This window comes from Cupressus sempervirens, chromosome 5, assembly GCF_028749045.1.
Source record: "Cupressus sempervirens isolate cs-2001-9-10 chromosome 5, ASM2874904v1, whole genome shotgun sequence".
Taxonomy (NCBI): domain Eukaryota; kingdom Viridiplantae; phylum Streptophyta; class Pinopsida; order Cupressales; family Cupressaceae; genus Cupressus; species Cupressus sempervirens.
Window position 1 is genome coordinate 713,472,060 of NC_143122.1, and position 23,275 is coordinate 713,495,334.

Below are 23,275 nucleotides of genomic sequence, written 5' to 3' on the forward strand. Positions count from 1 at the left end.
TAAGTTAGCTTAACAACTATGTGAATAAGCCTTAGGAAAAGGATAAAAAGATCCCTAGGAGAAGGATAAAGAGATCCTCAAGAGAAGGATAAAGAGATCCTTGTGAGGAGGATAGGAGATCCTTAGAGAGGGATGAAATATTCTTTTGAGAAGGTGACTGTAAATCGCATGGACTTGGGTGAGCCTAACAACTCTATGTAAATCTTTTAACAGGGTGACATTCCAAGTTCAATGTTGTTAAATCCTTTAACAAGGTCACATTTAACAATATGTTGTAGCCTTTAACAAGGCAGGCCTTTAACAAGGCAGGCCTTTAACAGGGCAGACCATCAGAAGTGGTTGAAATCAATTGTGTAGTTATTTTGTGGGTATAATGATCCCCACTCTAGTTTTACCTTCTTATTCCTGGAGGGTTTCTGGGTTATCAAATCCTTAGTGTTATGGTGTGATGCATGTTTACTTTTCATGATTGTTTAATGTTTAGTTGCATGCATGATAATTTAAGTTATGTGCCATTAAGAATTTGTAGGAAAAGTTGTATTGGACATCATTGGACCTTGGATAATTGATTCACCCCCCTCTCAGTTATTCTAAAAAATTCTAACAATTGGTATGAGCGCAGACTGCTGATTTGTTTCAAGGTACTAGCAGTAGGAGGATCAAGATGTCCAAAAGAGAAGTTCCCAAGCTAAACAAAGACAACTTTGTTGCATGGAAAAGTCTCATGAAGCTACACCTTGGATCAATTGGCGACTATGCATAGAACTCAATCACAGTTGATCATGTAGACCCTACAGGACCCCTCACTGTAGATGACATGAGCAAGAAGGATCACAATCAAGAAATGTTGGATATTGCTTCAGCACTAAGCTATGCTGAGTATGATGACATCAAAGGATGTGATACTTCACATCAGATGTGGAATACACTATCAAGAATCTATGGAGGAGATGATAATGTCAAGAGAGCCAAAAGAGAAATCCTAAGAGGAAAATTTGATGATATGAAAATGGAAGAAGGAGAGGATGTTGCTCAATATGGTGCAGGAATGAAGGAAGTAGTCAGTGCCATAAGAAACCTAGGAGGACAGTTAGCAGAAGAAATAGTATGTAGGAAATACTTGAGAACTTTTCTTCCAATCTATGCTATAAGAGTATCATCCATCAAAGAGCTAAGGTGTGTACCAGGAAACACAGTGACATTTGAAGGAATAATTGGAAGACTCGTTGCTTTTGAGCTATCCAACTTTGACAACTACAAGCTAGAAAATTTTGAATCTGCATTCAAAGCTAAGGTGACAATGAAAGATAATGAGGAGGTTCAAACAAAGAAAAATAATGGAAAATAAAAGTATGTATCCAGTGATGGGAGCACTAATGAGGATGATGTGGACCAATTGGAGGCATTACTAGCAAGAAGATTTCATAGAGGAAGAGGCAAATTCAAAGGTAAGCTACCAATCATCTATTTCAATTGTAATGAAGTTGGTCACATTGTAGCCAGATGCACACAAAAGAAAAATTACAAGGATGAAGGCAACTTTAGAACAAGAAAGAGGAAAACAAGGACTACAAAGGTAAAGGAAAAAGATGCTATATTGTTGAAGAAGACTTTGACAAGAATGATGATGAAGTAGTCTATGTGACTATGAAAGATGAATCAGAGGAAGATGAAGCAACTGCACTGGTAACATGCATAAACAAAAATGATAGATGGATCATAGAAAGCAGATGCTCTCATCACATGATTGGAGACAAAAGTTCATTATCTTTATTCAATATGAAGGAAATAGTATTAGATTTGGTAACAATGCACCATGTCAAATCAAAGGGAAAGGTAGTATCAAGCTTACTGAAAAGATATCATGTGATAATGCATACTATTTTGAAGGAATAAATTATAACTTGTTAAGTGTCTCACGGTTAGGAAACATAGGGTGTAAGGTTGAATTTGAAAAAGGAGTTGCTAAGATTTATGATTCTCAAGGAAGTCTATTAGGAAAAGGTGATCAGACTAAGAGTAATTTGTTTTACCTAGACATGGAAGATGCTTCTTGTCTTATTGTTCAAACTAATGATGTATGGTTATGGCACAAGAGGCTATGTCATGTAAATTTTGACAATCTGATAAGCATCAGCAAAATGAAGAAAGTCAGAGGTCTACCAAAGTTGAAGAAGCCTGATAACATCATGTGCAAAAAATGCCAATTAGGAAAGATGACCAAGTCAACTTTCAAAATCAAGAATTATACTTCAAAAGAAGTATTAGAGCTAGTTCATACTAACTTGTGTGGTCCTATTGAAGTACAAAGCTACAAAGGTGACAGATACATAATGCTATTTGTAGATGACTATTCAAGAATGATGACAGTCATGTTCCTAAAACAAAAATCAGATGCATTCCAAATGTTCAAATGGTACTTGGCTAGAGTTGAGAAAGAAACTGGAAAGAGCCTAAAATTTCTTCGATCTGATAGAGGAGGTGAATTCACATCAAGAGAATTTGAAGAGTTCTACAATGAAAAAGGAATTAAAAGGCAGACATCAACACCCAGAACTCCACCTCAGAATGGTATAGTAGAGAGAAGGAATAGATCAATTATTGACTATGCCAAGACCTTAATGATGGAGAAAAATGTTGCACTCAAGTACTAGAGAGAACTTGTAAGTATTGCAGTCTACACACTCAACAGAGTTCAAGTCAATAAAGGTACAAATGCAACACCTTTTGAATTATGGTATGGGCATTCTCCTAATCTAAAATATTTCAAAATATTTGGATGTAAATGCTATATATATAAAGAGTCTAGAAATGGAAAGTTTGATGCAAAGAGTGAGGAAGGCACATTTCTTGGTTATTCTACTACAAGCAAAGCTTATAAGTGCTTGAATGGTAACACTAAAAAAGTAATAGAAAGCACAAATGTGAAATTTGATGAGCTTGCAAAAGTTCAAAGTGTTAAGAACACCAAGAAAGTAGAAGAATACAAGACCTTTGTATACTTTTATGAAGGAATACCTAATCAGCAATAGAATCTAGTATCTGACGATTCACAAACAGTGAATGTTGAACAACAAAAACATTCAGAAGTCAAGCGACAGAATATAGAAAATGTTCATTCAAATTTTGAGAATAGCCAACAAGAATAAAATGAACAAATACTTGATGAAAATATGCATGAGGATACAGATTCTGAAAGAGACAACATGCAAACAAGGAAAGAACCTATATTGGCAAATTATGTGAAAAGACATCATCCTACAAATCAAATTATTGGAAACAAAGAGGCAAGACCAATGAAAAGGAATAGACTCAGAAATGAAACATGTTTGCTTAGAAAAATGGAACAAAAAATAGTAAGTGAAGCCATAACAGATGATGACTGGTATAATGCTATGAAAGAAGAAATAGAACAAATTGAGAAGAACAAGACATGGACCTTAGTCTCAAGACCAGTTGATAAGAATGTGATTGGAACCAAGTGGGTGTTTAGAAACAAGTTAGATGAGAATGGTGAAATCACAAGGAACAAGGCAAGATTAGTCTGCAAAGGATACACACAAGAAGAAGGAGTAGATTATGGAGAAAAATTTTCTCCAGTCACCAGAATGGAAGGAGTAAAGACCTTACTAGCATATGTAGCTTTCAAAGGATTTAAAGTCTATCAGATGGATGTAAATTCTGCATTTTTGAATGATATACTTGAAGAGGAAATCTACATAGAGCAACCAGAAGGTTTTGTTGATGAAAAGAACAAAAATAAGGTATGTAAATTGCATAAGGCTCTATATGGATTGAAGCAAGCCCCTAGAGCTTGGTATGAAAGACTTCACAAGTATTTGGTGCAAATAGGATTTGAAAGAACTGATGATAATAGCAACATGTACATCAAATCAGAAGAAGGTAAGGCTATTCTTGTATCTGAAATATTTGTGGATGATATAGTTTTTGGAGAAAAGGAAGTACTGTGCAAAATTTTTACTGACAAAAATGAAACATGAGTTTGAAATGTCTATGTTTGGAGAAATCAAGTTCTTTGTAGGATTATAGGTGCATCAACTAAAACATGATATATTTGTGACACAATCAAAATACATCAAGGAGATACTCAAGAAGTTTGGATTGGAAGACTCCAAACCAGTCAACACACCAATGGAAATAGGACATAATCTATCTAAAAATGATGAATTAGCTGAAGTCAATCGAACAATGTACAGATCCATGATTGGAAAACTACAATATGTTGTGCATAGCAGACTAGACATAGCACTAGAAGTTGGAATAGTGGCTAGATTCTCTACCAATCCTAGAGAAAATCATCTCATGGCAGTAAAAAGGATAATGAGGTCTCTCAAAGGAACTGATGATTTTGTCCTATATTACAAAAAGAATGAGAAGTTTGAGCTTAGTGCATACACAGATGTAGATTGGGGAGGAAACATTGATGACAGGAAAAGCACAAGTGGAGGAGCATTATTCTTAGGTAAAAGGCTAGTTACTTGGACTAGCAAGAAACAAACATGCACATCTTAGTCCACTACAGAAGCAGAATATGTGGCAACAACAGTCAATTGCACAAACATTGTATGGCTTAAACATCTATTGAAAGGAATGAAAGAAGAGGTAACCAAACCCGTGATATTGTATTGTGATAATACAAGTGCTATAAACCTATCCAAGAATGCAGTAATGCATGCAAAAACCAAGAATATTGCAATCAAGTATCAATATGTCAGAGAATTGGTGGAAGTCAAACAAGTGAAGATGGAGTGCATTGACACAAAGGAACAAATTGCAGATATCTTCACCAAACCATTGCCCAAGGGAACTTATGAATATCTTAGAGGCAAGTTATGGGTAATGCCCCTAACTCAAGAAGTCTAAAGCAACATAAAAGCTGCCCTGCATCAACAGGAGTAGATAATTGAAATATTAGAAGTGTAATGTAGAGGATGAAAACAGGAGCAGAAACTCTAAATTAGTCACAAGCATGGTGACAATGGGAGAAAGCCATGAAGATGCAAAGCCTCTATTTAGAATGTTAAAGATGCTACATCTTTGGCATTTATGTCAAAGAGGGAGACATAGGAGAAACTGATCAATAAAAAGTAAGAGGGAGATATATATGGAGATAAATATGAAGGATCAGGAATACAAAGTAAGGATGCAACAACCCAGAGGGAGAAGCAAAACAAAGGATTTAGATTTTGGTGGTAACTAAGTTGATCAGCTTAATCATTTGATCAATTTGATTTTCCATCAATGCCAAAGAGGGAGATTGTTGGAAATGATTGAAAAGATCATGAATGAAGAGAAATTGAACTGGTAAAGAATGTTTCAATCATTGTTTTGTCATTGATGTCAAAATTTCTATTTTCAGGAATGATAATTGCTTTAGTGATCCAAATACTATCAATTGGTTGATTGACAAGGAGGTGGCAGTCAATAAGATGTAACTAGAGTACCTAGAGAAAGGTTGAAGTTATGATGTTGTAATGAAGTACAAGGATCAGCTATGCCATTGATGAAATAGTGTATTGATGACATACTCTAAGACACAAAGGATGGACACACTAAGACATATCAAAGATGTAAGGATTAAGTAAGTTCTACTTAGGTGTCGAGCAAGATAAAGGTGCTGAGCACAAGTAAATAACATTAAGAAGCCAAGTAACACAAAAGATGCCAAGCATCAGTAAACCAATGATGCCAAGTTGCCACATTATTTTGAAAAGTCAAAGATTCCCCAGATCTAAGTCGACATGGTAGTTATCTAGAATTTTGTGAACCAGATAGAAGATTAGAATGATGAGCTGGTGACACAGAACACTATGTAAAATGTTTTTGGTGAATGCTAATGGATTTATCATGAAGTTTCTAGATAGAAACAAGATATGGGACAGATACATTGTATCCTACCTAATCCATTAAAACCCTAAAATTGGAGAGGGAGATTTGAGAAGGAAATCAAGAGCAGAACTTCTATATAAGGAGTTGTAGGTCAGAGATCAAGTGCACATTCATGAGAGGGAGTTGGTCATAAGTGTAATCATGTGAAGAAGCCTAGAGGAGTAAGAACAAAGCATCAAGACTCTGAATTGATCGAGTGAACAAAGAGAGCATTGGCATAACAAGTGGAAGAACTCAAGGAGACAAATCTTGAAGGGTGAACAAGATGTCAATACTGCAAAGGAGGAAAGCCAAGCAAAGAAGAGAATTGAAGAATTGATCTAAAATCTGCACACTTAGGGTTGCAATTTGTATCAGGTCAAAACCCTTCTAATACTTTCTTACCATTGTATTAGATATTGAAACCCTACATTGCTATGTTAGCTTAATAGCTAGGTGAATAAGACTCAGGAAAAGGATAAAGAGATCCCTAGGAGAAGGATAAAGAGATTCTCAAGAGAAGGATAAAGAGATCCTTGTGAGGAGGATAGGAGATCTTTAGAGAGGGATGAAAGATTATTTTGAGAAGGTGACTGTAAATCCCATGGACTTGGGTGAGCCTAACAACTCTATGTAAATCCTTTAACAAGGTGACATTCCAAGTTGAATTTTCTTAAATCCTTTAACAAGGTCACATTTAACAATGTGATGTAGCCTTTAACATGGCATACCATCAGAAGTGGTTGAAATCAATTGTGCAGTTATTTTGTGGGTATCATCCCCACTCCAGTTTTACCTTCTTATTCCTGGAGGGTTTCTGGGTTATCAAATCCTTAGTTTTATGGTGTAATGCATGTTTACTTTTCATGATTGTTTAATTTTCAGTTGCATGCATGATAATCTCAGTTATGTGCCATTAAGGATTTGTAGAAAAGTTGTATTGGACATCATTGGACCTTGGATAACTAATTCACCACCCCTCTCAGTTATTCTAAAGAATTCTAACAGTGGGCATCAATACCACTTGGGGTTTCCCTTTGATCAAGGGCTTTCCTAGTTAAAAAATCATGTGTTATTGGGCATGGTTATCTTTTTTTAGTTGTTGTATCTTTTAATTTAATGTTCTAGATTTGATATATTTATTAAGAGTTTCTTTAATCACATACCTGATTCAGCCTCACACCCCCCCCCCCTCCAAACCACCTTTTATCTTGGTAGACTTTACTTTCTAACAATATGTGCCTTTTAAAGAGTAAAGAGAAATATAAGTCAATCTGATAGAGAAAAGACCATTACAATTATATCTCCAAACCCATTTGTCATCCTTAATACAATTAAACAAGTTGAGATCCAGTGGCATTCCTACAAGAGAATAGACATTGTCCATCCTAATAGTTACAATCCTACAAGCCTCTGTTATTTTTCAAAATATTCAAAAAAAATTGACTCGGATTACTTTTTCATTATTCCACTCTAAATAGTTTTCTTTGACATGAATCAACATGATTATTTATCAATATCTTCTAAAGAAAATCTAACCAATGTGCATCCAACCCAATTACTATTTCAATGTACCATGCAATAGAACATGCACTAGGAGACAATTATAATTTTCTAACCATTGTGGTGAAGTGGGCACAAAATTTGGAGATTTTATCAAAAATAATATTGATAAAATTTATTATCTTATGATAATTCCATCTACTTTATGTTTGTAATTGGTCATTGACAAGAATGTCCAATTAAATGGTTCTATAACAAGGTCTTTCCTATTTGGAATTGCTTTAATTATTGTTGGGAGCTCTGGAATGAAAATCAAAGTTAGATTTTGTTGTTGCAACTTCCCTAGTAGATATGTTTGTGATATATTTAAGCACAAAAAGAACATGCTAACTATGTGATAATTTGTTTGAGAAAAATCTCGTTTGATTTGTAATTGCATCATTAAGATGAATGAAATGGATTTTTTGACAAATCAATGTAAAAATTATATTGAGGAATTAACTAGAAGGTAATTTAAGATAACAAACTCTAAATCACAAATGATTAGCCATTAGAATAGTATAAGGATGAAATGTATAATTGCATACTGAATACCTCAAGATTTGTCACATAGAGCACTCATACATTGATGTGTAGTTAATTTACTTTACCTATAAATTATTTTTTCAGTTTTGTGAACTTTTATATTATGAGGTCATCATAACCTAATTTGTAGAGATGGTAGTTTATTCTATTTCTTCTTATAATGATGGTTGAAAATGAAATCTTCTAGAAATATTATCTTTTAGTTTATGAGCGGAATGAGTGGCTTACTCAAAAGTAGTTGCTCTATTACATATGATCTACCCATGAAAAAATGAACTCTATCTTCAATTATGAGAAAGGGTAGAAGCTTCTAAATCCTATTGGTAATAGCTTTAGTCAATAATTTGTATCGAGTGATACATAATGTTATTGGCCTAAAAATATTGGAGTTTTCTACATTTTCCTCTTTACAAATTAGGGCTAAGAATTTGTTAGCTCTATGTTTGAGGGTCAAATTTGATATTGGAATATTTTTTCTTATTGTACTAGTTTTAACTAGGAAGGATTTGTATCTCAACATGTTGAATGTAATTTTTTAATACGTTTATTGAAATGTTATTGCATTTCATCTAGGTCTCTATAAAATTCTTCTATTTCAATTATGTGATTGTTATTTGGGAATTTGGTGATATCCATTGTGGATACAACAACCTTGCATTATGTCAAGTGGTAGTAAAGTAGGATTTAGCATGTTTGGTTCTTTGTAAACCATAGTTAATTTAGTTGTAGTGTGACAAGTTGTGATCTAACCTATAATTTAAAAGGGTTTTTACTATGTTAGGTATGGTGCTAGATTTTTTAGAGTTGGTCTGTTTGGAGGTTTATTTTACCAATATAGGTGTTATAAGAGAATATTTTGATCATGCAATAGTTTATTTGTGGTAGATTATGTTTTTGACTCACAATTATAGAGGACTCACACAAGGATCAAAAGTGGTTACTACTTAAAGATTTGGTGGTTAGGGTGAGTGAGAGATTCACATATTTAATGTGTTAGATGTTATTTAAAAGATTGTCAAATCCTGAATTAGTTTTTTAAGGGATGACACATTATGGATCTAATCCACCAATGCATAGGATTACTGTGAGGATGTATCCAAAGGATAATGTTGTTGGCTATGAACATTGAAAGAAGGTGAGATAATTGAGACATTCCTCTATTGGTAACCTAATTGGTGAATCAATGTAGGTTTTAAAGATGTTCAATTGATCACTAAATATGATATAATGAGAATATTGTAATGAAATCACTAATGCAAGATTTTTGCACATTAGGAAGACTTTGGTTGAAAATCTTGATTAGCTAGAATTTGAGTCCTTTGACCAATTTGAAAAGAAGTTGGATGGGTCACTGGTAATTTTTATATTTCTCATCTATCAACCATAAAGAGAGTTATCTAACTAGTTAGAAGACTTGTTGAGGGAAGAAGAAAAATTATGGATAAAGAGATACATACTGATTTTGTTGAAGAGACATGTGTGGTTAGTTTTCATGAAATTAGGTGGTTGGATCTAATGTAACTATTGCAGAGCATATTGATAAGACTTCCTATATTTTTATTAATTTACCTTTAAATGATATTGTGAACACTAATGTTGATTAACTTTTTGATAAGGATTTGCATCCTGTTGAGGGTATGTACATGTTGCCTAGGTTAATGATATTGGTACTTATAGGTTTTTCATTAGATATGATAATTGTGATGTTTTTAAGGACTTGTTGTCTTATTTTCTATAGTTACATACTATTACATGTGGTGTGTTGTTGCAGATGTTATTGAGGGAAGGGGGTATTAGATAGTTTGAACTATTGGTGATAGACGAGTTTCTAATTGAAAACCATGAGCTTTGTGATAAGTTGTGAAGATTATTTATGAAAGAAGAGGTTGATTTGATACTTGATTTGGAATAAATTTTTGACATACTGAATGTTTTATTGTTTTTCTTAGCACCTTTTAGGTTATCTAGATAAGGGAGATGTTTCTTACTAAATAGTTATTGTCTTACCCTTAAAGATTTAGAAACCAATGATCAACAAGAAATTGTGTTTTGATTTTGTTGTGGCTTCCAAGTGTAAAGAATACTTTTCTATCTATCCTAGGTGTCTCATGTAGGATAATCTTTAGTTCATGGTAAATTTGTAGTGCCTTGGAGTAATTTTCACTTGTCTTGGTAAAGTCCCTTGTTTTGGGTAGTTTTCCTTGATTTTGAGTGTAGTTGACCTATGGAGGCTCATCTCAATTCTGATGAAAAGGGTTTCTTCATTTGTGTTCATAGATGCTATATTTATTATCACATTTCTTTAGGTTTTTTTCTTTGTTGCTAGTTTCATTGATCAATTTGATTTTTTTGTGGTGCTCACTATTTCTTTTTCCCTCCATAGAATTAGTGTCTCACTGATTTAGTAGTTATGTTCTTCACCTATTTTCTAGTAGTGGATTATGATGGAAGTCCTTAATGGATGGACATGTATGGTATGCATCTCAAAGTGGACTTATGTGTGTTAGAAATGATGGTTAAATCAATTTAGAGGATTCTTTAATTATTTCAATAACTTTTGATTTAGGATGACTAGTCTTATATTCTTTTAAATGGTTCCCTATGGTTGTTTGTACATAAATTTAGGGATTACAATGGTATAAGGTATGATAATTGGATAATTGATGAGACAAGGGAAGTAGAAGAGGTCTAGGAGTGTCCCATGGAATGATAGCTCTAGGTTTGAGGGTCAACTTTGAGATTTGAATAATTGTTCTTATTGTATTAGCAATAACTAGGAAGGCCATAAAACCTTAAATGTTGAATGTATGTTTTTATCATGTTCAATGTAATCTTGTGTCATTCAAATGATCTAGATATTTATGAAATTATTATTTTTTCTACTAAGAAATTGTTAGTTGGGGATTTTTTGACCTCCATTAGAGATACATTAGCCTTGCACTACATTAATATTGATGCTCTATAAGCCTAGCACTAATTTTTTTGAATTTTTCCAGAGTTTGGGAAGGAAGGAGTTGTCATATGGTTTGAGAGATAGAAGGAGGGATGGTCCCTATCCTAATTGAATCATTTTGGTTCCTATTGGAAAATATAGATTAGACAGATAGAGATAAAACACATTTTCTCATTTCTCTATTATAAGGTTAAATATCTTTTTCCCTTGAACATTAATTCAACCCACATCTTCATAGTTTCATCTTTATTCAAAATTGATGTATTTAAATAGGGATTTGATGGCTTGTCCAACTTTTAGAATTTGTAGGGATTTCTATTGATAAAACAAGTTTCTCCATTTTTAATCAAATCAAATAACTGTCTATAATGGACTACCATAATTTCAACATAACCTTTTAAACAATATGAGGATTTTGATGTTTTCATCATATTTCTTGAATGCACAACCATTTCAAATAATAAGACATTAAATCTTTTCTCTTGTACATTATCATTTATCTTTCTTATTACATCTTAGGAGTACAAGGTTCAATCTCTTTTATTTATATGGTTGGTCTTCAAACGAGACATTGTAAAATTATCTAGATGTATATTTTCCATGTGGCCTTTTCTCCAACCTTTGGGATCTAATATGACTACTTTTATAGACCCCTACAAATTCATATGAGAGATACATTTCCATTAATGTGAGAATTTTAAAAATTGGTTAAATCAAAATATTTCCAAAGGAGTGATGTGAATATTCAATTTTATTGATTTTATGTTTAGTCTAAGTGAAACACTCTAAATTGAAGAGAACACATTTTGGGGGGGCTTAGTAGTGCAAATTTTCAATATTTTAGTATATAGATAATATTCTTCATTAAATTATTAGAAAAGAGTTAATATAAGATATTTTTTTAATTACTTGGTAGAATTATATTCTGTTACAATAAACCATGGACAGAAATAAAAACTACATGCAAATATAACCAATAATAGAAAAATAATAGATCACACAGAAACGAACACAAGGCACCAAGATTTAATGTGGTTCACCCAATTCGAGCTACGTCCACCAAACAACAAGTCTGATCTTATTACAATCCAGTGATTACAACCTAATTATAGTCCATAATCCTTACAACTCAATATCACCGCAAGAAGCAATTTTGCATCACAACATAATAAAAAATACCTAACCCTAAACCCTTTTCTACAAGTATTTTATGTCATTTTAGGGTTACAGCATGTCAGTCATATGTCGGCCATATGTCAGCTACAACGTCGACCATGGCCCAAACCCCAAAAAATTTATGAAGTATGTACAGTACTTTCCTAATCAGTCACCACAATCTAACAATCTCTCACTTGGGGACTGATAAGCCTCCACACTAAATAACAATCTCCCACTTGGGGACTAATCAGGCTCCATACTAAACAACAATCTCCCACTTGGGGACTGATTAGGCTCCACACTAACAATAATCTCCCACTTGGAGACTGATCCTATAGCAATACCACTACCACATGGGGCTCCCACTGGATCAAACCACTGTGGACTCTGATGTTCTTTTATTCATGTTCCATCTAAAAAGACCAATCGAAGCTGAAGAGGAGTTCAGCTTCTCCCTTGTTACAACCTTTGTCAACATATCTGCTGGATTGTCATTTGTATGGATCTTCTCCAGCTTTAATTGTCCATCCTCCAAAACTGACCGAATGAATTGGTACCACAACTGTATGTGTTTGGTCTTAGAATGTACAGCTGAATTCTTTGCAAGATGAATGGCACTCTGACTATCTGTGAACAAATAATTATCCTTTTGAGGATGTTCCAATTCTTCCAAGAAGAACTAAAGCCATATCATCTCCTTGGCTGCCTCTGTAGTAGCAACATACTCTGCCTCTGTAGTGGATAGAGCATTAATCTTATGTAACCTAGAAACCCAGCTTACAGCTGCCCCACAAATAGTAAATACATAACCTGTAGTACTCCACCTGATATCAATATCTCCTACCAAATCTGAGTCAACATAGCCCTACAAATTAGTAGTAGAGCCCCCAAAATGTAAACACCTATTGGATGTTCCTCTCAAATATCTAAGAATCCACTTGACAGCATTCCAATGCTCAAATCTTAGATGACTCATATACCTGCTAACAACTCCCACTGCATGTGCAATATCTGGCCTAGTGCAGACCATAGCATACAAAAAGATTCCTACAACAAAAGAAGAGGGTACCTTGGACATCTTATCCTCCTCTTCCTATGTCTTAGGACACATCTCCTTAGTCAACTTCAAATGACCAGGTAAAGGTGTGCTGACAACTTTAGCATTCTCCATAGAGAAACGTTGCAACACCTTCTCAACATAATCAGCCTAAGATAGAATTAATTTTCTATTTTTCCTATCTCTACAAATCTTCATACCAAGGATTTTTTTTTCTACCCCCAAATCCTTCATAGCAAATGCATGTGCTAACTGGTGTTTCAGCCCCTTAATATGATCCATGTTAGACCCAGCTACAAGCATATCATCAACATATAAACATAAAATAATGTAGCTATCATCATCCAACCTCTTAAAATAAATACGGTAATCTGAATGACACCTATTATATCCATGCTCATGCATAAAACTGTCAAATTTTAGATACCACTGCAGAGGTGCTCGCTTCAAGCCATATAAACTTTTCTTCAATTTGCACACTAAGTTCTCCTTACCTTTGACCTCAAATCCCTGTGGCTAAGCCATATATATTTCTTCATCCAAATCAACATGAAGGAAGGCTATTTTAACATCCAGCTACTCTAAATGCAACTCTTTAGTAGCCATAAGACTTAAAACAGTATGAATAGAAGTCATTTTAACAACAGGAGAAAATATCTCATCAAAATCAATTCCCTTTTTCTATGCAAATTCTTTTACAACTAACCTGGCCTTAAATATTTTGTTACCTCATTCCTCTTCTTTCAACCTGTAAATCCACTTATTGTATAAAGCCTTTTTACCTGCAGGCAACTTGCACAAATCCCATGTCTTATTCTTTAGCAAAGAGTCCATTTCATCTTTCATCGCAGACTCCCATTGAATCTTAGTATCCACCTGCATAGCTTCATCATAACTTTTAGGTTCACTAGCATCAGTAAGTAAAATAGAATACAAAGAGGGAGAAAATCTTTGTGGAGGTCTAATTTGCCTCATTGACCATCTAACATTCATTGGTGTGTGTGGTATTTTTTTTGTAGTTTTTGCACATCATGAGGAATGGCTAGAACATCAGCTTTTGGAGTATCATCTAGCACTACATAATCATCTTCTTTCTTCTCATGTTGCTACAACAGATCTTTGTACAACACTTTCTCATTGAATGTGACATCCTGACTTCTAACAATTTTATGATTTTCAAAATCTCAAAGCCTATAACCAAATTCACTAATGCCATATCCAACAAAGACACATTTCTTTGATTTAGCTTCTAACTTGGTTCTATTTTCAGATTCTATATGAGCAAAAGCTTCACAACTGAAGGTCTTGAGAAAAGAATAACTCACCTTCTTACAAGTCCATGCCTCCTCTAGAATACCAAATCCCAAAGGAGTAGAGGGACCTCTATTAATCAAATATACTGTAGTATTGATAGCCTCCACTCACATGTGTAAGGGCAACCCAACATGTAACCTCATGCTCTGTGCGCACTCCATTATAGTCCTGTTCATGCGTTTAGCCACTCCATTTTCCTGTGGAGTCCTTGAAATAGTTTTCTGTGTACAAATACCATTAGTGGAGCAATAATCTTCAAATTCATGACTGCAATGGGCATATGCACCGAGTTGTGGTGCCAAAAAGATGACAAGTTTTTTTTTTTCTAATTTTCAATAGCATGTACTCGCTATAGCGTGTACGCGCTATTGAAAATTAGAAAAAATTATATGATGGGTTGCAGACCCATGGCCCATCATTTTTTTTTTTTGGCTCTCCAACAGTGCGTATGCAGGTTTGACAGCAAAAATTCACCACCATTTTCCAAAATGCCTTCTCACCGACGAAATCCAAGACAACGAGCACACCCACGATGACAAGGTAAGTGATATAAACTTAACTTTGCATTGTTTAATATGTTTTCCATATTGTTTTATTGGTTTTTGATATTCTTTTGTAGGGGTTTTACAAATTTTATTTAGATTTGTTTATTTAGTTGGATTTCAATTGATTTTTTATCAAAAAATCTCCATAATCAATTAGAAAATCCACAAAACCCTCAAGAACCTCAAAATCAAAACCCTCCTCAAGAAGAACAACAAATTTCACAACCTGAACCAATTGCAAGACCTCTGCCAGGCACATAAGAAAATATAAAAAATGAAATACAGAGAGGTAAAACTGAATTAGAAAGACTCATTGCTCGGTTGAAAGAATCCGGTTAAACCAATCCAATGAGGGCTCAATTGGCATCATCCCTTGAATCCATTAACACTCAAATAGCCTCAGTTAGTGGTTAGTTAGATATTTGGCGGGCTAAGAGGGATGAACAAAATAGATTTTATGCAAATAAATTTTCATATGAAGATGCTAAAAAAAAAGAAATATCAAAAGGTAGTATATGTGCATTATTTAGAAAATCCAATGAGCCAAATACTGTTAGAGAGGGTACTAAATGATTCCCCATCAATTGGTGCATACACGATGCTATTAGAAATAATTTTTGGGATAGATGGCAGATGGTTTTTGATGCCCCTCCTTGCAACAATCACAAGGCCCCCATGTATTTTTTGAAGAAATTATATTGTTAGTTTGTCCTTGGGGAGATTTTGAATTATTTTGATATGTTAGACTCCCAGGGTAGAGGTGGGGGGTCATCATTTGAGAGGCCAGGAGCATGTTGTGACCCTAATGTAGTTAGGGCACTTGTGGTCCATCCACAGCATGAGCATGTGATTGTTCCTTCAGTTGTGAAGGAACATGTAGAGGCTAGCACTCTAGGGACCATTAATGCTTTGACACAAACCCTTATCCATTCCACAAGCCCATTAGTTAAGGGGGAGCCTTCTATATGTTGTGGTCACATGTGCACTTCATGTGGATCCCTATGCACATTTGGCACTCATGTCGGAGATGGTGTGGATGATGGGCTTGTCACTGATGAGTTCCTAAATGAGACATTCGGCATTGACATACAGGTAAATTACTAATTTGATCACATTTCATATGTATAGTGAATGATTAATTAATTAGCATTTATTGACATTGTTGAAAATTTAGGGTCAAAGTGTTGCTAGGCCTAGCAGCGATCCTCCAGGCCCATTTTTTGTCCCTTCGACGAGTCCTGAGGTATGTATCAATTTAATCATTTTAATTAATACATATATTTATTATGTAATCATATTAAAGATTGAAAAAAAAAATTATGCATGTGCATCAGTTCTCCACAGGACCCTCAACCTTTACCACAGACACAGAGCAGAGACATCATACGAGCTTCACATAGGTATAGTTGTTTCATGTTAATTTAATTCATTTGATTATATTTATTCCATGTTTCATGTTAGATATAACATTTATTGTATGACATGCAGCTCATGATGTCGGACACACCTCCTCATTTGAAACAGTTTGTTGATAGTGGAGTGGCCGCAGCTCTGGCTAGCTCATAGCCACTGACGGAGATATGAAAGAATTTCATTCATTTTAGTTGTTGTTTATAATAGTTAATCTCAAAATTTCTAATGTTATTTATAAGTGAATCTTATATTTATTGAATTGTTGTAGGGTCTTGTCACGCCTAATCATCCACGAGCATTTGAGGTGGACTTACAGAGTGACTATTTGTTGGCAGTAAGAAAATAATTGATTTTGTGTGTACATATATTTTATTTCAATGTATAATAAATATTGATTCATATCTACTTTCTTTGTATCAGTTGTACCTGGAGAAGAGCCTCGACAAGAGGTCAAGTGAGCGTGTTAGGAGGGCCCCGTCATCTCCAATGTCTCCCTCCACACGACGGCAAAGGATGTCGAGAGACTTGTTTCCTTCCCCTCATGGGAAGGAAAAGGTGTAGTTGAGATATTCGATACATACATACATACATACATACATACATACATACATACATACATACATACATACATACATACATACATACATACATACATACATACATACATACATACATACATATATATATATATATATATAGAGAGAGAGAGAGAGAGAGAGAGAGAGACTTGTTTCCTTCCCCATGTATATATATAGGCATTAGAGAGACATATTTGACATACATTTGATGTACATATGACATTCTATATTTGATGTATGACATTATTGGTTAATATATGATATGTTTGTTCATATACAACATTATTGGTTATCATAATATATTATGTGTTTGTTAATGTATATGACATTATTGGTTATCATTTTATATTATATGTTTGTTCATGTATGACGTTAAATTAGATATGTTCGTGTATGACATTAAATTAGATATGTGCATGTATGAAATTAAATTCAATTGCTAAAGAGTTTCCATTATGTCTACCAACTAGTAGATGTTCTTTTTTGCTTTATTAGTATTTCTCAAAAACTGCAAAGAAGTTGTTTCTGGTGAATAGTTGTAAACAATTGTGATCATCGACTTCATGTACTCATGGCTTTGGCTGCGAACACTCATAACTTTGGCTATAAGCATCCACGGCTTTGGCTATGTGCACTAGTGGCTTTGGCTGTGAGCATTTATGGCTTTGGTTGTAGGCACAATATAGCCTTGGCTGTAGGTTGTCTTTCTTGCTGCATGTCAAAGTTACCTTCAAGAATATCATTAGTCTAAGATCATTACAATTAAAATACTATGACATAATACCTTGGAAATAATAGTCTTTAACCCATTACTTTATTTGTTAAAACATCATGTAGTATCTACTATAGTGCTTCTACTCAAATATGTTTTCAAAAATACTTAGTATGGCAAAGAAATGTCTATGGAAAGCTTGTCAAATAGGATATTGAAGAACTAAATGTGGACAATCATTAGCACCCATCAATAAGAACATGGACATCTTTCTCAAGCAAGCCATATGACATTAGCTTAATTTATAAATTTCCTTTGCAAATAACTAGAAGATGCTATGAATCTTAATATAGAGTTAGTCACGAACTCATTATTCCATCCAAGAAGCATATATCACCCTAAGCCAATTAATCGAGAAGATAAAAATTAATTGAATTTCAACAAAATTTTGAGTGTAACAAGCATCTTAGGGATTCTTACAAGAATTAACACGATGTTCACAAGAGCATTACAAGTTCTCATAATGCTATTTCACATATTGTAATCATATTCAATTTTGAATGGCCATTTGTGTTACAAGCATAAATTTTCTTTAAGGTCTTTTAATTCTAGACATGAATTTTATTCTGAAGCTTTTCTATGACAACCCACTCAATGCATATATTGTTGTTCCACATTATGCTGATTTGACTTTCATTGGTTGATTTGGGTCTAGACATGACGTTATTCACTACCCTTTTTATATATTATTTTTTTGTAGTGAGGTTCTAGCCTGAATGAATGTATTAATCATCGAAGTTGTGAACCTTGGTCGAGATCCTTACAAATATATTTTCAAATTGGACCTCAAATAGTTTTCTCAGTCACCCCCTATACACAGATATTGAAATTGTAGTTAATTGCAAAATTAATACTGAATTAACACAAGTTTAATTGAGAAGTATTATGTACCTCAATAGGCTAGATTATTATTGATTGAGAAGCTTTATCTTAGAGCAGTTGGTTTCCTAAATCTTTAGCGCAATGACACTCTTATGGAATGTGGAATTAGGTATGCTAGCTAAGGAACATTCTTTAAAAGGTAGTGGAAAATCAAGACTCACATGTTTCCAATCAATATAAATGTTTAAATCGCTTCTCTTATTTTTTTAATTTATGATCTTCTTAAAACTTAACTTTCTAAATGAATTGATGGGGAAATAAATATCTTCTAGGAACTAAAGGCTAATCATGTTTAATACTTACAATTCTTTGTTTTTATCTAATAATTTAAAAAAGATTGTACAAGTGTTTTCAAAGAGCAACACTTGTCACTAACATCATAAGAAGGAATATCCAAGGAGAATTACCACTGATCCCCCACCACCAAATTCAAGAGAAAACAAAAATCCACTACTAAAGAGATAGTAACAATGATCATCCCTAGTCTCTCCCTTATCACAAAATGATTACCATCAAAATTTGCATTTCCCATTGTGTCATGTGCATTGAAGCGATAGTAACATTTTCACTCTCTTACCGAATGTCTCCCATTTTTTAAAATCCTGGGGAAGGGCAAGGCCATCTTCTCAGTACTTCAAAATACAATGAGTTCCATTTTTTCCCATATTGATAATCATTGACTTAAAGTATAGTCAAAGTATTGACAGCCCATAGGAACTCAACCTTTGAACATCCCATCAGTAAATGACCTCATAAAGAAAGTTCAATAAACCTGCATGAAATAGTGAAACAAAAGTTGCATGCTTGTGAAGATGATCAGACTACAGGTGATCAATATGTCTCAAATCTATATTCAGTTCTTTTACTATGCATATAAATGGTTTGTTATATAAAAGACTTATATCCACCAGATAAATAATCATTTTCTTACTATGATATCCTTATCCTTGGCTGATCTCTGGTAGACCATTTCTTAACCATCCTCCTTCGATCTATAGGTCACTATATTAATCTAGTTCATCTTCTCTCTACTCAAATTAATAAGAATTGGCAATCTCAAGGATTGCCAAAAGAGGAATGGGTCCAAGTGGAAGATAGGATTTAGAAGTGAGTTTAATTAAAACATAATAAATAGTGTTTTACAAAAAGGAGAATGATATGTTCTTCGCAATCTACTCGCTTATACATTCTATCAATGTTTCACATTGAACCTGATAGAGAACATCACAACACATAACTAGCAACATAGAACATACCTCCTAGCCACCTCAAGAACATAAAATTTCAAAAAGCAAAGTGCACAAGTTTAAATTCAAAGCCTCAAAGGTCAAGAGCACAAAAAATAAAAATAAATAAATAAATACGAACAAAACCCACATTTGATGGAATCACAGAAAATCTGTTGGCTAGATAGTTACAAGCTGATTCAAGCTAATCCTTCATCACCATTAAGGTTGAAAATAACATACCCAATTGAAAACTAATTTACATATACAAAGTGACTAACATTACTCACAAAGAGGGAGTAGAAGCTACACACTATCTTGCGTCCAAGGTGCACTAAAGAACATAACCAAACTCTTGGAGATCATATAATCCTAAGTTTACATAATTTGGCAGCAACACATTTCATTAACTTATGAAACATTTACCAAGTTCCATGATTTGTCTTTCCAAAAATGACATGCTAGATATGCTTTCCAACAATATAATTAAGATACGCATCACTCGAGATGGCATTGTAGAATGGAAATGGAATGGGATCTCCAAAAAGTGAGAGAGGTTATTGTAGGTCTCTACAACACGGTCTTGTAGGAACTAGAATCTCATCCATATCTCACACGAGCTCTGAGATATGCCCCATCAAAGATTGCAACCTTGTGGCATTTAGTGACCCTTAGGGACATTTTTGTTCAGCGTGCCTGAAAATGTTCGAGCATTGAAGGGGACAAGATGAGGTTGGGGATAGGGTTTACTTGGCCATCTAGAGCTAATGGAGTAAACAGTTTGATCCCACAACTAAAGATGAGAGAGATTTGGCAGTTGGCAACTTTGTACTGGCCAATACTGCAAGTTTCAACATCACTCGAGATGGCGTTGTAGAATGAAAATGGAATGTGATCTCCAAAAAGAGAGAGAGGTTATTATAGGTCTCTACAACATGGTCCTATAGGAATTGGAATCTCATCCATATCTCACACGAGCTTTGAGATATGCCCCGTCAACGATTGCAGTCCTGTGGCATTTAGTGACCCTTAGGGACATTCTGGTTTAGCATACCTAAGAACATTTGAGCACTGAAGGGGACAAGATGAGGTTGGGGATAGGGTTTACCTGGCCACCTAGAGCTAATGAAGCAGACAGTTTGATCCCACAACAAAAGATGAGAGAGATTTGGCAGTTGGCAACTTTGTACTGGCCAACACTGCAAGTTTCAGCATCACCCAAGATGGCATTGTAGAATAAAAATGGAATGCGACCTCCAAAAAGAGAGAGAAGTAATTGTAGGTCTCTACAACACAGTCTTGTAGGAACTAGAATCTCATCCATATCTCGCATGAGCTCCGAGATATGCCCCATCAAAAATATTTGAATTCACAGTGTTTAATGAGAATATAGTTGAGGCTTGCTTTACTTTTCTATGTTAAGTTTGGCTTTCAATTTTGGTTTTCCTACTTATCTATGTGAAAGTTCCACTATCATAAGTAACATGGATGAAATAATACTAAATTAAGTATAGTTCCATGGTTCTAGAAGCATCACATAGCTTTTCTTCAACTATGGATCTTGTAAGCATTGTACCATGACTATTGGTGTTGTGAGAATATACAAAGCATATATATTGTTTGACCAAATGTCTTCAATGAACATGAACTATATGGAAGAAGAGAAGACATGTTGCAAAGCCTTTGAAAATTTTCTTCAACAAATGTAAGGAGCCATGGGTGATTCATCCAAATTATTTGATAAAATAAGAGGAGAAATGAATCAACCTTGATGATAGAGGTAAATGCTGAATAATATTTATTTAATCACATTGTTTGTAAAAACTTTAATGACCTTTAAATACAATTGAAAGAAATGGAATTGATCTCCCTTATGCATGTAGATGAATAAAATTGGAATTTAAAAAAGAGAGGGACATCCACCATAAAACCATGCAATCATGCACTTCTTGATGGGAGTATCATAAGTTCATTGTTAGATGGATATGCCAAATGTGGAAGAATTAAAAGGAAAATATGTTGATTGATTGAATATAAAACCAAACATGTGGAATATTTAAAAATATAGCATGGGGCTATTAATAAAATCAAACTAATAGAATCAAACTCTACAAACATGGGTATTCAAACTATGAACAAAAAAAACATCATTATTGAGGTTTTAGCATGTTACGCAAGATAGGGTCTTATTGAAGCTAACAAGAAGCATCATTGTATATAGTGTTTTATAGGCATAAAATTAAAGTGGCATAAAACCATTTACATGCAAAAACATCTAGAACATGTGATAAAATCATACATTCAAACCATTCATGTAGCCATAGTCACAAATTTCAACAAAGAATTCAACCAACATAAAGGTGCTAAACTTTGTAAGCTATGGATAACTATTGATCTTTAAATATAAAAACATTTGTACGGGTCTAAGGTAATATGCATTATGAAATTTCTTGATTTTCCAAAATATTATATCTTAAAATTCACAATCATCAAATCTTAGCATCCAATCAACTAATCTAGTAATACAAGCATCAAACCAATGTGATAACAAAAAATCAAAGTTGATTCCATAAGGTCTAACAATATCATATAATTCATTTATCAATAATTTGAAACATCATAAGCATATTTCTAATAATGTCATACATGAAATATATGTAAAAAATGACATACATAGAAAAAATTATACAAAACATATGCCTAATAATGCCATATAGGTGTAAAATATACATCATTAGATATATACTCTTTCCAACTAGGGGAACAAAATAAATCCCTAATTGTCTTTAATTGCCAACAAATGGGAGATGGTGTATATAACGGGGTCTTCCTAACATGCTCACTAGTCCATTAGTCTAGAATCTTCTGTAACTCGACATGTTACAATCAAAATTATATATGAATTTTATATTGAATTTCAGTACTAATGAAATTTTAATGTAAAATCTTTCATACCTTAGTCATTGGCTTAGAACTAGTGAGTGCAATAAGGACTTGTTGATCAATACAATGATGAAAATGTAAAGGAATCTTTGATGTCAATAGCTGAAAATGATATTACATGAGACTCAAATGCAGTTATGAAGAATACACATTTTCTTTTGTCTCCATATCAAATAAAATATTTTGGTACCTCTGTGAATGTAGTATGACATCCTTCATTTTATAGTGTTGATCCCAAAGCTACAAAACTTATTATTTATTACACATGTATGTAAATCTGTTAAGCATCAAACTCAACACCTTTGTGTGCAAAATAATGTACTATATGTTAGAGTAATAAATTCATTTTCTTAGTAATTAAATTATATTGATATAATTACTAAGTTACTTATTATATTGATATAGTTTACTTATAATTCCTTTCGATTCACAACTAATTGAAATGATTTCCCCAATT